The following is a 26,769-nucleotide window of genomic DNA, read 5'->3' as shown; positions in this document are numbered from 1 at the left end:
ATAGTCAACTTGGTAGAGATCTTTGAAGAAAAACAAAACTTTATGAAGTGTTTGTGAATAAAACATTAATCAATGAGTAGAGTAACACCTCATCTGGTTTCATTAGGTAATAAATATGCTACATAAGATAATTGAAACTTAACCCAAAATATTTTTATAGATTTTATGTACAGAGATTTTTATATTACTGATATATACACTACATAGTTTTACTTACATATGTGTTTGTGTATACATTTAATAGCTCTAAATATGTTTCTTTATAATGTTTTATATGATTCACTACCTTCTGAAATAGGGAACATTCCCCTTGCTCCACACTTAACCTGTTCTGAAAGATAGAAGTAGCTTTTTGTTTCAGAGCTTCAGAATGAGAGTCAGGAGCCCTAGGTTCTAGTCCAAGGTCTAACAGTAAATTCCTACGTGAGATACTTTGTTTTTTTACCATTGAATCTGTGGAATCTGGAATAGTGCCTGGCATGTAGTAGGTGCTTAGCAAATATTTTTGAAACAAATCATTGTTTTATGTCTACTTTAGCACTCCTTTCCTGATTTATGACTTGGACTTCATTACTACTTAGTAAATAAGCTTCTGAGTTTTTAATATAGTAGGGGTATCTAGGTTTTGATTGAAGTGAACTATTAAACTTAATTTATGTTGTCTTTTAGCTGCTTAGTGGAATTTTTGGCCTCCTTGATGTATTTTCTTGTATACTTAAATTTTTCAAACAGATGATCTAATACTTAATACTCAATTTATTGAGAATAGTCTCCTTACTGAGTACATTCTATGTGCCTTTATTATATGTAAGCAGTGTCTTACTTACAAGGATATATCCTATTACAAGGACATATCCCATGTCCCCAGGGATCTTATAACCTAGATAAAGAGACATAGAAGTGAAACTGTAAGAGAAAAATGTTGGATCGTGAAGCGTTGACCCACAGGTGCAGTGGGAATTCTAGGAATAGAGCGATCCATGTGGGCTGAAGCAGTAGCAAAAGAATTCAAGAAGGAGATGAATCTTGAATTGGTTTTGGAGAGTAGTTAAGATTTTGATAAGCATCAAGATGGAGAAATGACATTCTAAGCCAGGGCAATAGCGTAATCAGGAAAGAAAGCTGGGTTAAACATGTTCAGACAAGCCTGACAGGATTCCTATGGGTGTGAGGACTAGTGGGAAATGAAAGTAGATGGACTTAGTATGAGTTTTATTCCAGGCTCCATGAAACTAAAGGGGTCTGAGGATAGAATTTAACGGAATCCCTCTGTTTAGATGAGAAAAAAAAAAATCGCCTTTATGTTTTCACTAACAGGAACCTGTAACTGAAATTTAGCATTTCCTTCTACTGATAGTCCCTATTTAAAATGGTTCAACTTAAAAATTTTCAACTTTCTGATGGTGCAAATGAGATACACATTCAATAGAAATAATACTTCAAATTTTGAATTTAGATCTTTTCCTTGGCTAGCAGTATGCAGTACTGGACTCTTGTATGCTGGGCAGCGGCAGCGACCCACAGCCCCCAGTCAGCCACAAAATCATGAGGGTGAACCACCAATATGCTTACAAAACCATTCTGCTCCCAAACAGCCATTCTGTTTTTCACAATTCAGTACACTATTCAATAAATTACATGAGATACTCAATACTTTATTATAAAATAGGCTTTGTATTAGATGATTTCGCCCTTTTGTAAGTGTTCTGAGCACATTCAAGGTAGGCTAAGCTAACCTGTGATGTTCCGTAGGTTAAGTGCATTCGATGCATTTTTGACTTACAATGTTTTCAGTTTACAGTGGGTTGGGACGCAACCCCATCATAACTCAAGGAAGATCTGTATTAGGATTTTAAGCAGTAAAGCACAGTAGTATTAGCAGTGCCTATGTACTAATAGTAAAGCACAGATATTTTCATATTACTTTATAATTGTTGATATTTCTGAATATAGTTTATGTAGATTACTACTTCAAAATTATGGTTATTAGACCTGCTAGATTTTATTTTGTTGAGTGCTAATAAAGCAGCATATATATTAACATATCACAAATATAGGTTTTAAAAGAAACTTGGTAATTTTCAGTATAATTACTTTTCTTTGTAATCATTTATGCATTTAAAACCATATTTTTTAAAAATATATTTTTAGTAAAAAAAAATATATATATTTTTAGTAAAATTGACTTTCTTTGTAATCCTGTATACTGTATTTAATGCATTTAAAAATATTCTGAGAGGATATCTGTAGCCTTCTTCAGACTGCCAAAGGGGTCAGTGACACCAGATCTAGTGAAACCAAATGGGAAAAGGCCTTGAAAACCATACCAAAGAGTTTTAGTTGAAATGGTAAGTAGAGAAGGAGTCTAATTAAGTTTTTCATTTGTTTGTTTTAATTACAGAATAAATACAAGTTAACTTGAAAAATTTTTTAATTTCATTAAGTTTAAAAAAGAGAAAGTTCTTTATTTTACAGCTATTGATAAAGTTTACAAGGTAACAAAAACTTGTCTATAATCCCACATTTGTTACCCTTATACTCTTCATGTGTCTGTTCCAGTTTATTAAGTTGTTATGCCAAAGAGTGAAATATTTATTAAAGTGGTTATATAGGAGCATTTTTAATCTGCTGTACTATACTTGATAGGTCAAGCAGGAAGACTGTGGTGGCAGGGAGGTAAGCTATGGGTCTGGTCATTTAGATGTGGGATGATTGGGTAGCGGTAGAGGTGGAGGTGAATTGGCAATACCAAGAGGTATTAAGAAAGAACTTAAAGGGCTTGGTGGTAAACATGGGAGCTGAAATGCATGGAGTGGAGTAAGGGAAAGTAACAAAGTTAAGAATAGAGTACCTAAATCAGGATTCCTGGAATAATACTGTATAGGTTCACAATACTTTATCTGTAACCCGAGGCCATTTGTGTTTTGGAATTCAAAATTTTTTTGGATTTTAGAAAGGAAACATGGTATTTATATTGTATATTATTGTAACACCCCCAGCAAGGTCTGAGGCATTGCCCAGTAATTAAACACTAATATTTCTGCAGTGAAACATGGAAATAGTCACAGTCAGTAGGCTAACTAAAGCCTGTAAGTAGCCCCAAGTCAGCTCAAAGCAGGTTTTTTGCCACTACCGGATGAGGTTTTGTTGTTTGTTTGTTTTTTTAAGATTTTAAGTAATCTCCACACCCATCCTGGGGCTCAAACTTACAACCCCGAGATCAAGAGTCACATGTTCCTCCGACGCCAGGCACCCTGTCCAGATGAGTTTTGACATGAAGTTTCATGAAAAAAATCTTTTAAGAACTTTTTAGATTTCAGAACTATGGAAGTGATTGTAGACTGTATTGACTAATACATCCAGTGAGGAGAGTCTTAGGAGTTGTGTTTTGAGGAATGTTGATTATGAAATGGTTAAGATTGGAAAGAAAGAGGGGTATAGAAAGGCAGGAGAAGAATTTAGACTAGTTTTCAGGCTAAAAAGAGAATTACTATTTCTGATAAAAATGGGAAGTTAAAGAAGGAAACTATTTTGGTGAGGAGTTTAAGTTTAAACTTCCCTTTTATTTTTCAAGTATTCAAAGCTTACAAGTGGAATATAAAATTTCCTTTTAAAATGATCTCTTAATTTTCACAACCTATGACTGTGGTGTTGAGACATGAAAGTACTTCAAGGTTGAGAGTGGTTGAAGAGGTGTTCCTAGATATTTAAGGGTTGTGGCCCTGCTCACCAAAACAAAACCTGGAAAATAGACCGAAAGAAGTAGAGTGAGGTACTTGTACCGCATGTGGTTGAATCATTGGTATGGCCATGTTTCTAATGATGTGTCTATATACAGTAGTAGTAACTGTTACAGCAGTGGTGGTAGCGGACATGTTTTGTTTGAATGCTTTCCGCATGCCTGGCACTGTTCTAAATGCTCTGCAGCAAGCAGCCTAGTGGTATCTTTCTTCCTCGTAGACTGGGTCATGACCGCAACTAGGAGGGAAGCATTAGCATAGGCAGAGGTATGATTTTGATTCCCAGTTCACTTTAAAAATCTGGAATATAGATAATTCATGGATATATAGAATTGAGTAGGTTGTAACTATTGCCATTCTGTGATTTTTTTTTAAATCTACTTTGATAAATGGACTCATATTATTGTTATGTAAGTAAAATCTCTTAGAAATAGGGACAGAAGTCTAACAAAAATGAAATAAGGTTCAATAATTACTCTTAAAATTAGTTTAATTACTTTAAATCTATTGTATATAAATGTATATGTTTACTTTATGGTTCATAGTTTTAAAAGGCAAATTTTGTCTTCAGCCTTTATTCAGATTCTGCTACTGACTTAGATAATTCGAACTTCGTGTTTTTATTAAATAAGGATGTCGGACTAGATAATACATAAGGCTCCTTTCAACGTCAATCTCTACGATTCTGAATGTTTAGGTTTCATCAAGTAGAAGAGAAAGATTAAACTAGAACTTAAAGGATATTGTCCTTCGATTCTGCTGTGAGTGCAGCTGAGATGCCTGAGGAAGACAAGCGAGGATGAGTGTCCCACTGCACCTGCATCCTTTTGACAAACGTTAAGAAGCCTAGAAATAACAATCCTAGGAAACTAGAAGAATGTGTACACTGTTGACCAGAAAAAATTTTCAAGAGAAGAATGATCAGTAATCATTCAAGTTAGTAATCAATCAATCAAGTTAATACAACATAGAGGAGGGAACTCTGGACCAGAAATTAGAAAGCCACAAATACATTTCTGGCCCTCACTCTGCCACCGATTGAAGTTTTTGATAATTAGTATATTGCTTAATTTTCTGAACCTTGCAGAGTAAGAGGAATAATTACCTAGCCTTCTCAGTGGTTTTTCATGAAGATCAAATGATACGATGAATTAGAAAGTACCCAATAAAACTTAAAATATTCCATGGAGTTACTGCAAAATGGTGGATGAGGATCCTGAAAAGATTATTGTATTTGATGATCTGAATAAAACGATTATCAAGGGAGGAAACTTGGAGGCAGATTAAAACAAAATTGAAGCTATAGTATAACTACTCAATAGAGAAGTTTCGCAAGGCATGAATGGTAAGAGACAGATGGCCTAGCATAGCATATTCATTGCTTACATTGCTATTGCAGTTTTTTGAATGTTTGTGTTTCTCAGTTGATGAGGAAGAGGCAGAGGGCAGGAACTACAGCTCATTCTCTTTCCTCAGTGCCTTGAATAAAGTAGCTATTTTCATAAATAGCTTTGTGAATAAGTACTTGCTGGACAAGACTTAACTGGTAAGGAAATACTTTGTGGTATGAGTATATACATGGATGTATGTTTAAGATGGTTAAGACTTAAACATGTTCATAGGTTGAAGGGAGAGATTGAAAAGAAAGGTGTGGGTTTCCTCAAGATGTGAACGAAGGGGGATAGCATCTGGAGCCATAGATGAAAATGATGGTCTTACTAGTAACGGACTATTCCCTGCAAAAATCACCAGACCCAGGAGGTTTTACCATTGAATTCTTAAAACTTCAAGCCTTAGATAACTATTTGAGAGTGTAGAGAAAAAAAGGTAAGATTCCCAGTTCTTTTTACAAAGCCAGCATAACATGATAATAAAATATGAGCGTAAAAGATTATACACCAGTCTCACAAAAGTTGGTTCAAAAAATGCTTAATAAAACTATCAGATAGAAACTACCATTACATTAACAGAATAATACTGTAATGAAGTAGAATTCAATGTATAAATGTAGAACTGTATTAATAACTTCATATGTTAGTAGGTGAGGAACTGGGTTATGAATATCTTGAGGGTTAACAAAAAGGGGAAGATCAGCATTTATTCCTAATAATCCTTTGTGAAACAGGAATAAATGAATAGATGTAAGATTTTGCATGTCTCAGACCAGAAGTCTACATTTTGTTATTAGAAATGATGAAATAGGGGCGCCTGGGTGGCTCAGTCGATTAAGCGTCTGCCTTCAGCTCAGGTCATGGTCCCAGGGTCCTGGGATCGAGCCCCGCATCAGGCTCCCTGCTCCGCGGGAAGCCTGCTTCTCCCTCTCCCACTCCCCCTGCTTGTGTTCCCTCTCTCGCTGTGTCTCTCTCTGTCAAATAAATAAAGAAAATCTTTAAAAAAAAAAAAGGATGAAATACTAAATTCCTTTTTAAAAGTCATGAATCAAAAAGGTCTGGCCGGCATTAACTATTCTGTAACATTGTCTTTGGAATACTGTCCAATGTAATTAGACCAAAAAACAAAATAAATATTGAAAGGGAGGAGGCAAATTTATTTATAGATGACATTGTATATCTGGAAAAGACAAAAAGAATCTACTTACACTACTGTGTAACCTACTTACATTACTGTGAGTAATGAGATTTCATTATGACAGCTAGTTATAAAAACAGTAATTGTTTGAAGTATTTTTCTTGATGGTCTTTAAACTGAAAGTCCATCTATATGGATTAATGAATGGGGATCCTCATTCTTAAATACTTTTTTTTTTTTTTTGGCCTTCTAGGGAATACACAGACTGAATTTAATCTTATCATCTCTAAGTAGATTATAGTGTGTTTTGAATGAGATACTTTCCATGTTAACTATTTTTTTTAAGATTTTATTTATTTGAGAGAGAGAGAGAAGCAGACTTCCTGCTGAGCAGGGAGCCCAATGTGGGGCTCCATCCCAGGACCCAGAGATCGTGACCTGAGCCGAAGGCAGATGCTTAACTGACTGAGCCACCCAGGCGCCCCTCCATGTTAACTTTTAAAAACTGTTTTGAAATAAAGTTGTAGCAGTGAATAGAGTGATTTTAAGGAAATCTTTTTTTAAATCCTTGTTACTTTGATACTTGCTGTATTACTTGGTAATGCTAGGGAAGGTGTAATCTGATCTTTGAGCCATATTTGGTAAATAATAATTTTGTATGGAACCCACAGTTCTATCAGTAAGAGGAAAATTATTGCCCAAATGTAAGCTTTTCTTTGCCCTTAAAGCATTTCCTGACTTAAAGACCAAGTTATATCATGCATGGAAATCGTTTTGTTTTTTAAAGTATAGCATATTCCAGATCTATAACTTTTTTTTTTTTAAGATTTTATTTATTTGAGAGAGAGAGAATGAGAGAGAGCAAGCACATGAAAGGGGGGAGGGTCAGAGGGAGAAGCAGACTCCCTGCCGAGCAGGGAGCCCGACGCGGGACTCCATCCAGGGACTCCAGGATCATGACCTGAGCCGAAGGCAGACGCTTAACCAACTGAGCCACCCAGGCGCCCCCAGATCTATAACTTTTTAACAAGAGTGTGTGGACAAAGATATTTTCTACTTTACTTGTAGGGAGAAGAATTACATGTCTCCTTCTTTACCACTGATTCTGTTTATATCCTAAAAGTAGATTGTTTTATTTTTATTCATCATCAGCTCTTGACTTGGGCTCTCTCACACATCTCCTTTATAGCTGTTCTGAAATCAATGTTGATAAATCAGTTATATCTCTTTGGATGTGATGCTGTTATTTAAACCTACAGCGTTTTACGTAGCTGTTGCTTTAGCATATATAAAAATGAAAACTTAAGTATACCCATATGTTTAGAATAAAAAAATGTGTTTCATTCTGTAGTAATGCAGAAAAATGTATTGCATACTTACTATGTGCCAGGTTGTTAGGTACTTCTATACTTTAGCTAATTCTCTTAACAGTCCAGTAAGGTAGGGTGTGGTATCTCACTTAATAGAAAAGAAATTTGTTTAGAGTTTAGTCCAAGGCCATCCTGAAACCAGATTGGAACCTGGATCTGTCCCTTCCAGAAGTTTTCACTGACAACACGCCATCACAAAAGATGGGAAATTTACATTTTTCTTAAAAACTACTTCGATTCTGTTTCACTTTGTTGTGTTGCTAGTCACAAGAAATGCAGGGAGTTAAGTTCTTTGAATCCTCCTCTTCACTGTTTTTTTTTTTTGTCCTGTTACAGTTCTCACAGTCTGCCATCATTTGACAGTAGCAGAGGCATTCAATTTATTTCGACTGCTATGACATTTGTTTCTTAGAGAAATTCCTACGGGTGCCAATTCACCAAGCATAAGGACATCGTTTCCAGGCCCTTGTACAACAGTCTACTATTTCTAATATCTTACCATTTCTGTAATCTTTGTAGTTACAGTGTTCTTTTTTTTTTTTTTAATATGGACCTAACGAATTTATACGGAAAAAAAAAAATTGAATCTATTTTGGTAATGGAAAAAAGAATTTCCAGTGTGGTTATGAACCACATCTTATGAGCTGTGCTTTGCCTCCCACTTTAAGAATTACCAAGTATTTTTAAAAATTGGAACCTGAAATTCAGTTCATTGCTTGGATGCATTTCTTAAGAAACCTCTGAGAATTGATTGTAGGAAATTAGGGGAGCAGTTAGAAGATGATTGGAAATAAGATAGTGAGAGAAGAGCAAAATGACCTGAAAATGAGGACTTTACAATTTTAATTTTACCAGTGAAAGTGGATTTGTTGTTTTTCTCTTTCTGTTATACTCTGTGGTCCCATATTGGACAGTCTGTTGCAAAAAGCCATTATAGATTTCATATAGGCCACTGTTGAGTATCTGCAACTGGGAGTCTATAGAGTAGAATTGGGTAAAGTAAGACAATGACTTAACTAATGTAAATAGCATCTTCTGGTATCTTGGAACTTAAGAGATCCTTTTTCCACCTCAGAATATTTTATGTGAGACACACTGGGGACTACCTCACTGCTATTAGATCTCATAATGTTATCTGGTCACATTTCTTATTCTGCCTACCTCTAGTTTACTCTAGTTTCTCTTCTGCTTTCAAGGCTCCAGACCCAGTTCCTGGACCTGCCCTGGAAAAGAAGTATCCAGTAGAGATGAGCTCACTGCAGTTACTTAATTAAAAATTTGTAAGCTACAAAAATGGCAATGGGCCAACCAAGAACAGCTACAATTTGAATTTTTCTATTTCCAGGTATGCTAAAGTCCATGGCACCAGTCAAGCTTAGCCTGCATAACTGCCTTACTATGACATCTATAATAACCAAAACTTTACTTTCAACATCTGTGGTCCTCTTGCTTTCAAGTTTAGTAACATTCCTAACATCTAGGTAACATGCAGCTACTCTTGACTTTAACATACCTTTTGCCTGACTATTTCTAATTTAACTTGTTTGCTAGTAGTAGCAAAGTAATGAAAAAACGATTTAAGAAAAATAAATTTGAAATGCTATTGAGTTAGGCCCTGTAAATGTACAAAAAATACTCTGGTCTTCATTGAAAAGTAAACATTAATGACAACAAAACTGTCTTCCTTTAAGAGGTTCACATATAGTATAAGTAGTACAGGGAATTAAATAAATGATCCTAGTTCTCTCAACTATTGTACACTACAAACACCTTCACATTGAGTTAATATATTCTTCAGTAATTGGAAATCATAGGATTTCTGAATAGAACCAGATAATGTATTATATAGTACTTTTTACCTGAAGAATTTTAAATGTAAGTATATAACTAATATTTGCTGTATTTTTACTTAATTGTTCAAAATTAACCAGATAAGAAAGTCATAGTAGTTGGAATTGTCCTGGAATATAACAACACAACCAAAAACTGAGGTTTCCTGTTGCCTTAGATTTTAATGGAGTAAAAACTACTTATGGATGGTTAGAGGTCAGAGGGCAGTTAGCTTTTAAAGGCTTTTACTGCTTTTACCCATTTGTATAGATTTAGAAACAGGATTAATCCATAAAAGGTGACTTTATTTACTAAATGGGTGGATAGCCATACATACCTTTTGTTTTTATTTTTTTTATTTTTTCTAAAGATTTATTTGAGGTGGGGGGCAGAGGGAGAGAATCTCCAAGCAGACTCCCCACCAAGCATGGAGCCTGACATGGGGCTCAATCCCATGACCCACGAGATCATGACCCAGCTGAAACCAAGAGTTGGACGATTAACCAACTGAGCCACCCAGGCGACCCCCATATCTTTTGTTTTTAAAGTTCAATTCAGAGGAATTGAACAGAGGAATTTTATATCCCAACTGTGATTTTGAAAGATGATTCTAATATCCTAACTTGTGCTTTAAAAATTCTCTCCTCCATTGTTAATGTATAATGAATTTAACATCAGCCAGTGTATTCAGCATTGGGTCACTGATTATGTCCCACATGATTTGTTTGGTATTGAAAGGATTGTATCTCATGGAGTGTTGAATTAGGACTGGGAAGGGAGCTACTGCCAGAGTTACTATAGGATCATTACTGCTGTCAGGGGAATTGGAGGGGAAATTCAAGAGAGAACTGCATTTGAATTTCAAGTCTTACTAGTTATCACTAGGGCTATTAGTAATGGTGAAATTTTTCTACATTCCTGAATGCAATTTTTGTGTAAAACACTGTACTAGGTACAGTAAGTATGCAGAAATGAATAAACCTGGTTTTCAGTGACCTTACAGACAAGTAATACCAAAAAAGTACCATAATAGTGGTATGAACCATGTACTGGAGAATACCAGAAAGAATCAACTTTGTGGGGAAGGTAACATTTCTACCGAGCCTTGAAGAATAGATAGAATTCTTTCGAGAGAATGGCAAGAATATTTCTCAGTTATGGAAATGAAAGTATATAACATGTTCTAGAAATTGTGAGCAGTCCAGTGTGCCTAGACAACAGTGTACAGGATATGATCGAAGTTGGATCTATGTCATGCATGCTTTCAAATGTCAGGTGAAAGAGTTGGGACTTCAGTAGTAGGTAATGGAAATCTATTGAAGATTTCTTAGCATTGGTGCACTTAAGTAGGTGAGTCTTTTGAAAAGCTGACTGGTAGAGTAAGGGTTGACTTGATGAAGTCAGATTAGGCAGTAGTAATACCTAATTAAGGACAACATTTATTGTTATATGTACCAGACACTATGTGTGAAGAGTTTTACCTGTAATTTCTCATTTAATCCTTATTACGGGAATGTGAGAAGTAACTGAAATAATACATGCTAGGCATTTAGCACAGGACCTGGCCCAGTAATGCTAAACCATAGTGATTATACTATAAACTCAGAGAAAAGTGTTCTTGTCCACCTTTATGTATGAAAACTTTCTACAAGAGTGTTGTGTTTATTGAGGGACTCTTAAGAAAATAACAATAAACCTTTTTTTTTTTTTTTTTTTTTTTTACTACCCCTACCTCTTTCTTTTAAACAATTAAACTATCCCATTGGTGGATGAATACTTCTTACTCAGTTTGAGAGCTGAGCATTAGTTGACATTAAGTTAGCCTTTGGTCAAAAAAAAAAGGAGGGGGGGTCTGACTTTTTTGTTTTAACAGGACTGAGCATAGAGATAGTCATGCACCTAAACGTAAAGCCCATACATAAGGTTTAAATCAAAGTGTAACTGTAGGGGCGCCTGGGTGGCTCAGTCGTTAAGCATCTGCCTTCGGCTCAGGTCATGATCCCAGGGTCCTGGGATCGAGCCCCACATCGGGCTCCCTGCATCTCCCTCTCCCACTCCCCCTGCTGTGTTCCCTCTCTCACTGTGTCTCTCTCTGTCAAATAAATAAATAAAATCTTTAAAAAAAAAAAAATGTAACTGTAGATCTCATCTGTCAAGCATCTGGAAAAGTGATAATTGTTGCAGCTGTTAACTATAACGGTAACAGTTTTAGCATAGATAACATAGGCTCGAAGTTATTTGGAAGTATATATGGTTGGCTAAGTACAGTTACTTTCAAATTATTCTACTCTCTCTTACTCTCCTACCCATGTAGGAATACAAGTAATGATGGATCGTCTTCCATTCATGTGTCCCTTTACCTGGCCCCCTCTCCAAAATAATTAGTGTGTGTTCTTTTTTTTTAATTAATTTATTTAGAGAGTGAGAGAGAGCATGAGCAGGGGGGAGGGACAGAGGGAGAGGGAGAAGCAGACTCCCCGCTCAGCAGGGAGCCCTAGATGGGACTTTATCCCAGGACCCTGGGATCATGACCTGAGCCAAAGGCAGACGCTTAACCAACTGAGCCACCAGGCGCCCCCAATTAGTGTGTGTTCTTTCAGAACCTTTCCTATGCATTCATATAATAATCTTTTTTAATCTATTTTATATCTTTTTTTTTCCTAACCACAAAGGGTATCCCTATACATGGATTCTGCATCTTTCTTTTTTCATTCATTAAAGTCTTAAAGGTCTTTCCATTTAATTGTTTGGAAATCTTACTCCACTTTAAAAAAACCAAAACAGGGGCGCCTGGGTGGCTCAGTCGTTAAGCGTCTGCCTTCAGCTTAGGTCATGATCCCAGGGTCCTGGGATCGAGCCCCACATCAGGCTCCCTGCTCCGCGGGAGGCCTGCTTCTCCCTTTCCCACTCCCACTCCCCCTGCTTGTGTTCCCTCTCTCGCTGTGTCTCTCTCTCTGTCAAATAAATAAAATCTTTAAAAAAAAAAAAAACAGCTGCATGGTATTCCTTCATATTGCTCTGCAATAATGTACTTATTCATGCCTCAGTAGAGGTTGTTTTTAGTAATACACACTAAGGTGACTGTATGCTCCTCTTTAAGCATGTGTTTGTCTCTAGATTAAATGCTTTAATTTATATAGATAAAGAGCTAGACCTCACATACTTTATTATTTGTAACAGATTTCATTCAGCCCACCTCACAGCTGATTGCAGTAGCAATGGTGGTGACACCCCAGTTGTGAACTGCTGGCTTAGAATACTGATCTGCAACTGACTTAGTGGGAACTGTGTGTTTATCCATGATTCTCTTCCGTTAAAAGGAACGGTATTAACAATTGTCCTCTCTCCCTCCCATGTGGGAAGGATAAAGTGAGATAATGGATATGTGCTTATGGGAAATCCAGTATAAATCTGAATTTTACTAGATTATAATCTTCTCAAAAGCAGGGGCTGTATTTTATTCATCTTTGCATATTTAGAGCACATTGCCTGGCATGTCTTGGGCAGTTTTTGTGGAGTGGATCCCAGACATGAATGTGACCAAAAAGTGGTTCGGGCCAGTAGAATTTTCTTAGATGTATTTTCTACATTACTAGGAATCTGTACAGTTTTCACTGAAAATTACCCACCTTTTCAACCTTATCTTATTTTTCTGCTCCACTCAGCCATAATTCTTCAGATTTGTCATGTTCTTTCATGGCCTTTCCCCCAACACAAACAGTTGTCAGAGATATCCTGTAAGACCTTTATTATTCCTAATGACTAAACTCAAGCACAACATTCTTTGTGATGTTTCTCCTGCCTTTCCTTAGTGTCTAAGTTTTAGGCACTTCTTCCCCTTAACCTTCACTGCAGCTTATACACCTGTAAATGGCACAGTGTTTGTTGCTGTCTGAAGACATACCTGCCCCTGGGGCATGGCAGGGCCTGGAACTTCAGAGATAAATCACCTGCATCGAGAAAATGAGAGGCATGTTGTTTTTGCTGACTTGTGGGATGCAGCGTGTATGATGCAGAGGAGGGCCATTAAAATCTTGTGTGGTATGCCCCTCCTTACCCTACTTCTTCAGCCTCATCTTTCATCACATGGTCTGTGAGTCTTTCTCCCTGCACTTCAATGTTAGCCAGCTACCTGTGGCTTCCTGAACTTGCCACGCCATTTCACTCCTTTAAATCTTTCCCTAGGCAACTACCTATGCCTGAAATACCTTTCCCTCTCACCTGTCTACCTAGTGAACACATTTTATCTTCTAAGACCCAGCTTAGGTATCCCCTTGTTTAATGAATCCTTTCCTTAAATCCTCCCCTTCCCTCAAAATTGGCCGGCCCCTCCTTTGTCTCCCCTGTTTACTGCACATTATATCTGTAACCATTCAGTTACTACATTTATTTATTGAATGTTTATCTTCCCCTACTAAAATGTAAATTTCTTAAACATAGGCAACTGTGCTTTTATTAATTTTAATATTTTCACCCACTATAGTGTAGAGTAAGTAGCAGGCACTCAACAAAGCTTGAGTAAGCAGTATATCATACATATGAAAAAATATAAAAATGATAAATTAGAAAATGGGTTATCATAAATAAAAATGTTAAGTGGATCATCACTTTTATATATTTTTCAGTTCAAATTTCCTATTAGGAAAGTCTTTGTTGATTTATGGATAAGTATTTGTAGGATGAGATTTCTCGTTCTTTATTTAATTACATTATACAATTTAAAATATTGAATATTCTCTAAGAGTATCTAAATTGGAGAATTGTGAAATAGATTTATATATAATAAATTTGCTGATAAAAGTGTCCGTACAGTTCTGAGATTATTCTTTTTTTTTTTTTTAAAGATTTTATTTGAGAGAGAGAGAGCACATGAGCAGGGGGGAGGGGCAGAGGGAGAGGGAGAAGCAGACTCCCTGCTCAGCAGGGAGCCTGATGTGGGACTTGATTCCAGGACCCTGGGATCATGACCTGAGCCGAATGCAGACGCTTAACCGACTAAGCCACCAGGCGCCCCCTGAGATTATTTTTTTTTTTTTTTAAAGATTTTATTTATTTATTTGAGAGAGAGAATGAGACAGAGAGAGCATGAGAGGGTCAGAGGGAGAAGCAGACTCCCTGCCGAGCAGGGAGCCCGATGTGGGACTCGATCCCGGGACTCCAGGATCATGACCTGAGCCGAAGGCAGTTGCTTAACCAACTGAGCCACCCAGGCGCCCCCCCCCCCCGAGATTATTCTTGACTATCTAATTAAAAAATTCATTCACCATTACTATAACAAGACTAATAGCCAACTATATACAACAGTTTCAAAGTGTAATATTTGAAAGACGAGCATATACTAAACAAAATTATTGCATTGTGTTGTCTTTTAGAGACTTGATTCAATTTAATACTGTTTTACCGATTTCACGTTTGCTCATTTTGAATTCTCTGTAATTTCTTTTTAAGGTTCTGAGTACTGTTATAGTAATGAAATATTTTATTTAAATGTTCTTTACAAATAAATTTTTATGTATTTTCTCCATTAGCAGGCTTAGCAGTCTCCATTCAGCGCAGTTGTATTACCAATCAAGTGTATGTGTATAATTTTAAAATTGCCAGTTTAACTTATTGTTAGTTCTTAAAACTTTTTGTTATTAAGAGGTCACTGATACCTATCTATTTACACTATGTGTAATTCATGAACATAATTGACACACACCCAGTGCTATGACACACACCCAATGCTATGACACACACACACCTCTAGCACCTGGTCAGGAGTCCACTCTGGGGAAAAGTCAGTTGAGGGCCATGACATTAGAAGGAAGATGGGTGAAGTTATATGCGATGTACCACAAAAACATGGGGCCAAGTAAGTGTTTGGAACTGCATGGGAATTAGTTGATGAAACTTCTCATAACTTTCTCTGAATCCTCATATTAAGATGCCATTTTAGATTAATATTTTAACCAGATTATTATAATCTTCACATGCCATTGAGTTCACTGGTTCATTACAAATGTTTATGGTTGATATAAGATGCTAACCGGTCCTTCCAAGTGCTTTCATTTTCTTTTATCCTCTCTTTTTCCCTCTTACCCATAATAGGAACTTATTGTCATATCATTTATTTATATCATGTTTTCTTTTAAAGATATTTATGCACAGGATGGATTATCCAAAAATTACAGTAAAAGGGGGGCACTGAAAAATAACTTTGTGTCTCCCATCTTAAAGCCCTAATATATTGGGGAAAAAATGAGATATGAATTGGAAAATACACCCAAGGTAGTTAGTTATATAATATGTTTTGATGAATTATAACCATTCTGTCTTAGATTTATTGTGCTTTTCTTGATCCTTAGAAAATGGTAGCACTCACCACAAAACCACAATACATAAATTGCCAAGTGTGGCTGACTTTCACATTCCTTTAGAAGAACTTGTAACTGGTAAGCCTTTTAACCATAAGAAATGGCCAACATTCATGGACTTGATGCAATGTATTAAATGAAAAAACTGGGAAGTTTTCTTTTTAGGAGGAGGTAGTATGGATCATTATGTACTTTAGCCTTTGATGTTTATTTTTTCCTTTACAAAGTAAATTATTGCAGGGGTATAAAGTTGAGGAATCGATTTTCTGCTAACATGATTCTTTGCTCCTTTCAAGCTTTTAAATAACACAAAAGCTGAACATGATAGCTAATTTAAAGTAGTAGCATTTAGATGACTGATTTGGTATGTTTCTGTTACTTTATTTTTGTAAATAACTGGCTATGTAAAATGATTCAATATTACCACTGTTTCATGCCGAAATTTATGCTAAAGATGGATTATAATTATCTTGTTTTTAGGCTTAAATGGTGATAGTATTTGAATTTTAGATTTTTAATTACATAGCTATAGTTACTGTTTTTTTTTTTTTTTAAGATTTATTTATTTATTTATTTGACAGAGAGAGACACAGCAAGAGAGGGAACACAAGCAGTGGGAGTGGGAGAGAGAGAAGCAGGCTTCCTGCGGAGCAGGGAGCCTGATGCGGGGCTCGATCCCAGGACCCCGGGATCATGACCCGAGCTGAAGGCAGACGCTTAACGACCGAACCACCCCAGGCGCCCCTATAGTTACTGCATTTTAACTATTAGGAAAATAACTTGATATTATATATTTGGTTGGGGGTGGGGTCTGCTTTGCCTTAGTAAAGTTGTAACATCATGTTCCAAGAAATAGAATTCTAATAATTTGCTGTTAAAATTTTTTTTTAATTTTTCATGTTCAATTAGTGGCATTTGCAAATTCTTTTGAGGTTAATCAGATGTGAAGTGCATCAGCTGTTACCTAACTAGCATTTGATGAGATGCTTAGGTAATGTATCACTAAAGTAAAAGGTATTTAAAATAGTGTATGTAATTAGGCAGGGAATATATATATATATATATATATTTTTTTTTTTTAAGGTTTAATTCTGAAATCATATTGAGGCTAAAAGGTTTCAAAATCTGCTTTGATTTTAAAAATTATAGCATCTTTCAGCTATTACTGCCTATCAGTGCTTCTTTCTCTGATGAAGATACTCTTTAAGAATAACTCACTGCACAGTCTGATAATGTCAGCCAATCCACAGAAGACACACAAATTGTAATTAGTTATGAGAAACTATTAATATCATTTTGACAACAAAGAGATAAGTTGAAACATTCTGCCTTTCCAGTAGGCATCCTGGGGAAGTTAGTATTCACAGTTGTTGAGGTCAGAGGGGCTTTGCAGTACAGACAGTTCTGTTAAAATTTAACATATGTGTTTCTAAAAATCACCATGCTATGCAAATCATGGGGGAAAAAACCACAGGGCTTATGGAAAAAGCAGAATTTGGGATGCAACACTCAAAAACTTTATCAGAGAACAATTAAAAAAGATAGGAACCTTAAAAAAATGACAGAATAGTTTTACACATGTTAACGACTGAGCCACCCAGGCGCCCCAGTTTTACACATGTTAAATGATTAAGAAGTATGTACTCGTATACAATATACAAACAAATGTTGTACTTTGAAAAAGTTCTGAAGTTTGCTTATGGAAATGAGCATAGATGTGGCAGCTTTTTATTGTGAAGTGGTCAAGGAAGGGTTTTCTGAAATCAGAAGGAAAGTTGTAACACAAGATGTGGATAGGTGGGACCATGCGGAGATAGGGTGAACTGAGGTGGCTGGCAGATGTTTAAAGTGTGTTCATATTTACATTTTGTTTATTCACACACAACTTGTTTCAGCTGAGTGTGGTTTTTCTGTGTTCAGCTAGTGTTTCTTGCTGGCGAAATCACAGCAAAATTCACTTAATGCTCAAATTGTTCCCTATTATATCAGTTGCATTAGAACAAATTCTGAATTTCCAAACAAGTACAGCAGCATGAACTTACAGCTGAAGGTAAGGGAAACACTTGTTTGGACAGACAGATGCACTTTTTGTAATAGTCTTCAAAATCTAGGCATTTTCTGATGGACAGAGATTTATTGCAGCAAATATTTACTGAGCGTCTACTATTTGGCCTACACTTTTTAAGTATTTAGGATACAGCAGTGAACAAGGTCGTCTTTCCACTTTGGGACTAACGGGACTTGTGTAAAGAATTTTGTTTGTCATCAAGGTTTGGTTTTAAGAAATAAAATTAGGTAGATGAAAGAGAAGTCTAATAAAGGAGTCTACTGGGCAACAGGCTTTTCTCTAACTTTTTAAATTGTATACTTTTACAAGATAATTTCCTGGGATCCTGTCCCACTCAAGATTCCATTGTTCACAGAAAAAATTACCATCTCTCGAGGTTATTAAGCAGAATTAAATTTTGAGATGGTACATATGTTAAAATGGGAAGACCTCCTTACCTTCTGGTCCATAAGCTAAAGGAGAATCCTAATGCAATTGAGAAGTGAATTGTAGTTGTATATATTTCATTCTATTTCTTTTTGATATTCAACATGAACTATATTCTTCTTTGTTAGAATAATTAAATTTGTTCCAGTAAAACTCAATCATGTAAGAATGGGGCAAAGATAAAATATGTATATAGTTTTATATAATAATAATAAAACTTTAGTGTTATTGTCTCTCAAGGAAGGTCTTCTATAATAAAGGCCTTTCTCATCTTCTCCTGTAACTACTCCCCACCCCAAACTCCTGCTTCAAAATCCTCTTCTTCCCTTCTGTCCCTCCTTTCTTCTAGCCAGATAGGTGACTGATTCACCATCTCCAGGATCTGCCTCCTATTTGGTTGTCTTGCCTCATACTTTAACTTTTTTAAAAAATGTTAATTTCCGTTTAGTTAACATACAGTTGGATTAGTTTTAGGTGTACAATATAGTGATTCAGCAGTTCTGTACATTACTCAGTGCTCCTCACAATAACTGTACTCTTAATCCCCTTCACCTATTTCACCCCTCCCCCTCCCCACTGCCCTTCTGGTAATTACCAGTTTGTTCTGTATTGTTAAGAGTCTGTTTTCTGGTTTCTCTCTTTTTTTCTTTGTTCTTTGGTTTCTTAATTTACACATATGAGTGAAATCATTTGGTGTTTGTCTTTCTCTGACTGACTTCATTTAGTATTATACCCTCCAGATCCGTCCATGTTGTTGCAAATGGCAACATTTCATTCTTTTTTATGTTCTTAAACTTGTTAAGTACCCATGATTCTAGAGCCTCCCATTCTCTCCCTCAGCCCAGAGAGCCCTTTAAACACATACAGCACAGTTTATACCACTTATCTGGCACTCATGTACAGCCTAGTACTGTTTGCTTTCTCAGGGAGCTTTGCCTGAGTTTTAGTTACACAAGGTATTTGTCCATATACATGGAAGGGGAAGCCTTCAAAGGTTCAGTCAGCTTTCTCGATATTCTACAGCCAGGGTAGCATGCAGCTGTGTTTTTGCTGAGGTTTTGTTCCTTTGTACCTTGTGGGAATTCATGGTATTTAGAATGAAAATTACTACTAGTGTGTATTGTTTGCTACAGGTCAGGCAGGTGCAATGCAATTTACTTTCACTGTGTTATCACTAATCCTTAAAATTCCTTGAGCTGTTTTCCCCATTTTACAAAGAAAAAATGATAGTATTAGTGACTAGCACTTACATAGGCTACTTTATTGTGCACTTACTCTGTGCTATTTTTAATTATTTTACATGTATTATTCATTTAATTTCATAATAATATGAGATAGCTACTCCATCATCACCATTTTATAGATGAGGAGACTGAGACACAGAGAAGTTAAATGATTTGCCCAAGAAGACACTGTATGTAAGTGGCAGATTCAATTTCATAAGTAAGTGAGCACAAATTATAGCATCCTGGAATTTATACTTAAGCAGCCACCACTATGTGTCAAATGCTGTGCACTTTATGTACATTATCTCATTTGTTTATCTCATTAAATGGACAGTGCCCACTAATACAGAATTCAGGTTGAAATATTTAGCAGTGTTATCTCTGCCTTTAACCATTAACATGCTCTTTTGCCTGAAAATTTTAGAAACAAATGGCTAAAGTGTAGAATACGGTTTCTTGAAATTCTACTTTTTGGGAAAATTTTAAGCCTGTCTCAGAGTGACATTTAATTTATTCACTGATGTCTTTTTTTGATAAGACTTCAATAGTAAAAGCCAGTACTTTGATTGTCAAGCTTAAATTATACAAGGTACATTACGAGTTACTCATTTTATTTTAAAAGTTGGATCTCATCATTTGTTCCTTTCATTTTAAAAGTTTGCTCCATCATTTACTTTGGTACCTCCTGGTCAGGAACAGTCAACCTTAATCTTTGATACACTTTTTCATATCTCCATAGTCATTGCTTTAGGGTTTTTGTTTATCTTATCAAGGCAGTTTGCTTGCTAGAAAGTAACATATCTCATCTAAATCTGTAACTTCAGTAGAATGGTAGTGTCTCCCCTTCATCCCACCTCACCCCATTTCACCCCCTTTTCCTCATTTCCTGTGGGGTGAGAATTGCAAAAGCTTTGTTTATTGTACTTGATGGAAAACTAGCTTTTGGTCACATATGATTAATATTCTACAGTTTTTTTATTAAGAACTCTCACACTTTTCTTCCCCAAATGCTAGTGTGGGAAAGCACCTTGGAGATAGAGCTCATCCCCCATAATAGACCAAGTGGCTAGGCTAATACTACTTACCAAAAAAAGTAATAGAAACACTAAATACGGATTTAAGCAAAAATTGTGAAATAAGTAATTGGGCAGATGGGCATAGGATTCGAGAAGCACGGTTGTGTGTGTGTATATGGGAACTGAATTACAAAGCTAAATCTTCATTTTCCACAATAGGAAATCCATAGATAATGTGTAAAATTGGAAAATCAAGAAATAATCCTCTAATCACCTTGTGTAGGAATGTGGAGAAACAGCCCAGTGTTGACAGTGATTACTCTATAGAGTAGAATAAGAGTAGGAAGGCATGACGTAGGGAAGTTGCTGGTTTCCCTGATAAATTTTGTAGTACTCTTTGGCTTTTAAACTGTGTACATGTTTTTGTCTTTACAATTTTATTTAAATTTTTCATTATAGGATATGTCATGTTAAAATATTGCCTGGACAAATGATGATTAAGATTTTTTAAAATCATTTTTTTGTATATACTGTTTAGTTGTTGAGGCTGGAAGGAATGTTGGCCTTTAGGGAAAAATTAATGACTGTATAATGTTTTATACTTAATATAACCAACAATATTTTTCTTCAAGTGTTCTTAAATTATATGGTAGGATTATCTACACTCAGGTTTTAATTAATATCAGCACCAGAGATGCCTCTCAAATGTTTATCTGCAGCCCAGACCTGCTCTCTGAGCCCTAGACCCATCAATCTCTACTCCATCTGTGATATATTTGTTTGGATATTTTAAAGGTGCCCGAGACTCAACGCATTCAAAACCAAACCTGTAATCTACCCCCTTGTTTTCTTGGTCCTGTTCTATCATTTACACATCAGAAACCGGTCGTGACACCAACTTCTTCACCCCAATATTTAATCCATCAACAAGTTCTATTAATTTTTACTTCCTAAATAACCCTTCAGTTTTTCCTTCTCAGCCTCCACTGCTGTTTCTACAGGGATGAGCTATTAGCATTTCCTAGCTAGCCTCCAGCAGTGGTTTCTAACAGGGCTTCTCCTATATTTTACCCTTTTCTCTATACTGTAGCCATTCTTCATACATACATGATTTCTAGATCAGGTCTCCTTCCCCGCCTCTGAGCCTAAATCTGCAGTGGCTTCCCATTACTCTGAAAATAAAACTTCCAAATTTTAATGGCCTCTAAGGCACATCATGACTTGGGCCCCACATTTTTCTTGCTCTCTGCTCTCTACAATTTTTCCTCATGTACCATGCTCCCTTCCAATCTCTTGCTGAATATGAAAGAGGCGAAACAAATACGGTAGCAACAAGCTAGACTGAGCTAGCAGCAGGAGGCAGACAGAAGGTAAATTAGTGCACAAGTTCAAATAGCTATCTGAATTAAAAACTTGGGTCGGTGTGCCTCTAATCTAGGAACCTCTGTGACCTGGAGAACAAGGGCACGACTCCTACTTGTATCTTCAGCACAGTTATCTGCTGCATTCTAGGCACTCCTTAAATGTATGGGTTGTGGATAATTAGAGGATGATTGTCTGATTTTAAATACTCTTCATATCTAGTTGCCTCATAAATGCCCAAATTTTGATCAGACCTGTAAGTCCTGTTGCTTTTCTCTTTGTTGTTTTTTTAATTGGGAACTCCCAACTACAAACTCTGGGTACAATTAAACAGCTGTGTTACATACTCTTACAGTCCTGGAAAAAATCACCATGACAAATGATGGTGAACATGAAGACTTGCTAACTATCAGAGCTTGAGGTGTCAGTGAGCCATGTTCCCATACTTGGTACTCTGCACTGTCATGATAATTATTGAGGGGTCAGAAATAAATTGTTTACGTATTCTTTAAGAAAGGAAAGAATAAGGCACATTTTATAAGGCTTTCCAGTATATTTACTGTTAGATTCTGTAGTAGTGTATATATTCTGCTACTATTTAGAATTCTTAAGAAATTAATCCTCCTACATCATTTGAGGTGGTGACAGTTTAGGTGCCAAAAATTTGCACCTGATGCTAGAAACATTTCTAGCAAATATGATTTCTTTATTTTCTCAAAAGAGCAGTCATGTTGCATCTTAACTATAGAAAATATGTTTCAGGGTGCCTGGGTGGCTCAGTCGTTAAGCGTCTGCCTTTGGCTCAGGTCATGGTCCCAGGGTCCTGGGATCGAGTCCCACATCGGGCTCCCTGCTTGGCAGGAAGCCTGCTTCTCCCTCTCCCACTCCTCCTGCTTGTGTTCCTGCTCTCGCTATCTCTCTCTCTGTCAAATAAATAAATAAAATCTGTAAAAAAAAAAAAAAAAAATATATGTTTCCATTTATTATTAGAAATAATTTTCCAGATTAAGTTATATTGCATGGTTTTCCTTTTGAAATTAAACATTTGCTGTTTGTTTGTTTCAGCAATGAATTTATTTGTAAAATTTATTTACTCACCACAAAGGCTACATTAAAAACAGTTATCTTGCCATGTCCTTAAAGTTTCCCTTGCTGGATATAGAATGTGGGTTGATGTTTTTTCTTTCAACACTTACATTTTGTCATTTGACTGTCTCCTGGCCTCCACAGTCTCTGATGACAAGTCGACATTTGAATTATTCCCCTCTGTCATTTCTTTTGCTGCTTTCAACATTTTCTTTGATTTTCAGCAGTTGGACAGTTATGCCTATGTGTGGTTTTCCTGGGCTTTTCCTGTTTAAGGTTTGAGTCTAACCTGTTTAGGTTTTGATATTCTTCAGTAGGATCTTTGTTTGTTTTTGTGTTGTTGTTGTTTCAAACAAGCTCTGGCCGGTTTTATTAAACATTTTGCATGATTTACTTTTCACCAGTGTGTTCTGACATGCTTCTAGTGATATCAGAATCACCTGGATCAGTGATAGCCAGCGCATACTCGCAGAATGTTCCACATGCTATGCCCAATCCAGTAGTATTGCCACTGTAGTGACGGACACCATTTTTGGCCTGTGCGGCTTAGTACTATTTCAGATTTCCTCAAGGCTCGGGCGGTTGTTACAGATGGCGACCGGTTTTGCTTTGCCTTGCTGATAGTCTTTAGAGTCTGCTCCTGCCCCAGCAAGGACTTTCCACTTTTCATGAGAAGTTAGAGCCTAGAGTTGATTGACTCCAGCAACTTTTTTGTTGTCTTTGCAGCCACCACCTTCTGCCTTATGTGTGGGATGATCCCCAACCAAAAGCAGTCACCGAGGTGTCTGGGGAGGTGATCAAGATCGTCTTGATCTGTAAATTTATATCTTTTACTAACTTGGGGAAATTTTTAGTCAGTATTTCTTCAAATAGTTCTTTTCTACCCCATTGTCCCTCCCCTATCATTCTGGATCTCCAATTACAAATACTTTAGACTTTGTGATATTTTCCCACAGGTTCCTGAGATTCTCTTCCTCCCCTCACCCACCCCACCCCCGGTCATTTTTTTTTTTCTCCATCCTTCAGGTTGGAACAATTTCTATTGCTTTATCTTCAAGTTCACTGACTATTCTGTCATTTCCAATATGCAGTTAAATCCATCCAGTGAATTTTTTATCTCAGACATTTTATTTTTCACTTTTGATTTGAGTTTGGTTCTCTCTCTCTTTTTAAAATATAGTTTCTGTTCATTTGCTTTTTTCTATCTGAGATCCAAGCATATTTGCCCTCACATCTTTCAGCATAAAGTAGCTGCTTTAGAATCCTTATGTGCTAATCATTCTACCATCTGGGTCATCTTGGGCTTGCTCTCCCTTGGTTGCCTTCTCTCTTGAGTATGGGTCAGTTTTTCCCGTTCCTTACGTGTTTCTTAAGAAGAGGACGTGTAGAAACTCTGGATTCTATTGTGTTCCTCCAGTAGTGAGCATTGATGTTTGGTTGGTTTGCTTGCTTGCTTGCTTGCATTTAGTAGGCAGTTAACTTGGCTGAACTCCCAGCTACAGACTCTGAAATCTCAGTTATTTTAGCTTTGGCCGGGATGCTTGGAATCTCACATATGTGTAGTTTGGGGATCAGAGATGTGTGCAGAATTTACACATAGGATTTGGTGCTCCTCTCTTCCTGTGATTTACCTTACTAGGTTTTCAGCTGGTGTGGTTATGCCAAAGTCTATCCTTTGGTTCATTAAGCAAGTAGGGCTGTAGGTTTTCTGTCTAGGTTTCAGCTACCAAACCAGCTGGGGCCTGCTCTCTGGCTAAATGCCATTTAAAAAAGGGAAAATCACCCCATGCTGTTACCTTCTAAGTACTGACTCCCTTCTCCTCCCCACCATCCCTCTGTTGCTGTTTATGCTTTCTGCCCTCAAGTAGTTGTTTTTATACTTTGTCTAGTGTTTATAGTTGTGTATGAGAGAATTGATCTAGTAGGAGCTACCCAGCCATTACAGGAAGTGGAATCCCTAAAATACAGTTGTACATTTGAACAAAGAATCTTGGAAATTTGTTTTAATGATGGAATCAGTTGAAATTTATATTCATGATTCATCCTCCTTTAGTAAAGGGGGTCTAACTCAATTAGAGTGAAAATTTATTTGCCTCTCCCTCAAATTGTGTAAAAATTTCCAAATCTAGATCATTTGAAATGTGTTTTAGAAGCAAAATAATATGAAGAAACCATACAGTAAAACCTTTTCATCCAACAAATGTTGCATCTTTGACCTAGGTAGGTCCTGGGGATGTACCAGTGAACTTCAGAGTTCTTGATCCTATGGAGTTAACGTTTTGGGAATAGATAGATAGGTAATAAATAAATACATATCAGGTATTGACAGCTGCTATGAGGAAAAGCAGGGTATGAGGATGTGATCGGGGGAGACCATTGTGGCATTATTTTAGGGAGATGGGTCAAGGAAGCTGTTTCTGAGGAAGTAACATGTGATCAGAGATCTTAATGAAGTAAGAGAGGGGGGCCATGCAAGTATCTGAGGATAAAATGTCCCAGGCAGAAGGAGCAACAAGTGTAAAAACCCTAAGGGAGGACAGAGTGGCTTTTTTGCGAACTAGCCAGAACTGAGGGAACTGGGAGAGTGACAGAAGTGAAAAGTCTGAGGGGTGGGAGTTAGCCAGGGGCCTTGTGTTGTAGGATTTTGAGCAGGGGATTTTGCCCTGATTTACTTTTCACAGAGATCACCTCGCTCAACAGAGTGAGGGGCGGGGGTGGAGCAGAAAGTGAAGGCAGGGAGGAAACCAGTTAAGAGACCTTTGCGGCGGCATTCTAGGTGACTTACAGTGCTGGCTCAGACAAGAGCAGTAACAGGTGGGGGAAAGTGGTCAGATTCGGAATATTGTTTGCAGATACAGTCAACGAGACTTGATGCTGGATTAGATATGGGATGTGAAAGAAGGATCAACGGGATAAATGCTGGCACCATTTACTGGGATGAGAAAGACTGTGGAGGGATTGGTTTGGATGGGGGGAATTAAGAGTTTAATTTTGGACATGCTAAGTTTGAAGTGAGTTTGAGATGTCAGGCAGGTAACTGGCTATATTAGTGTGGAACTCAAGGGAGAGAGCTCCCTTGGCCTTGCAGAAATAAATTTGCAAAGCCTCTGTGTAAAGCAGTATATTTGGATGAGCTGACCCTGCAGAGGAATGTAGGTATAGTTGAAAAGAAACCCTAGATCTGAACCCCATTGTCCGCCAACATTTAGATGTCCAGAAAAGGAAGATCTGACAGAACTGAGAAGGAGCTCCCGGTGGGTGGGAGAAACACCAGAAGAGTATGAATCTCGGAAGCCAAGTGAAGCCCTTGTTTAAAGAGGGATTGGTTGACCAAGTCCTAAGCTATCACTGGATGAGGACTGAGGACTACTCGTTAGGTCTGACAACCTGAAGTTCTCCGACAGCTTTGATAAGTATAGTTTCAGTGGACAAAAACTGGGAAAGCCTGATTGGGGTAGGTTTAAAAGAGACTAGAAGGGAGGAAAGGAAGATACGTATAAACAACCCTTTCAAGTGGTTGTAGCCCAGAAGAGGGAAGGGGCAGAGAAATGAGCTGACAGCTGAGGTGGAGTCAAGGGGGGCTTTCTCAAGTTGAACAGTCTTCAGTTATTTTTAAGTATCATTTACTAATTTTCAGTACTTCTCTTTTTTCCTCTAACCCATTGTAGCTCTTACCTATGAGAAGTCACATAGATGAACGAATCAAGGAATTTAATTAAATAATAATAAAAAGCTGAAAGGCTTTACTATGCATATCTAA

General features: G+C 36.9%; 1 protein-coding gene across 3 annotated transcripts in view; it reads left to right on the top strand.

Moving 5' to 3' along the window:
• Window positions 1-7,288: 7,288 nt before the first annotated feature.
• Window positions 7,289-26,769, top strand: part of TAB2 (TGF-beta activated kinase 1 (MAP3K7) binding protein 2) — a 70,012-nt gene continuing 50,531 nt past the window's right edge. The window contains exons 1-2 of one of the 3 annotated variants that reach the window (XM_032407685.1): window positions 7,289-8,984; window positions 15,817-15,903. The gene's annotated coding sequence lies outside the window, so the exon portion shown is untranslated. Of the gene's footprint in view, window positions 8,985-14,710; window positions 15,904-26,769 lie in introns of those variants that run through there. The other 2 variants (XM_032407684.1, XM_032407686.1) reach the window with 2 other exon arrangements.

This window comes from Phoca vitulina, unplaced genomic scaffold (assembly GCF_004348235.1).
Source record: "Phoca vitulina isolate PV1807 unplaced genomic scaffold, GSC_HSeal_1.0 scaffold9, whole genome shotgun sequence".
Lineage (NCBI taxonomy): Eukaryota > Metazoa > Chordata > Mammalia > Carnivora > Phocidae > Phoca > Phoca vitulina.
This window is presented reverse-complemented; position numbering and strand designations above follow the sequence as displayed.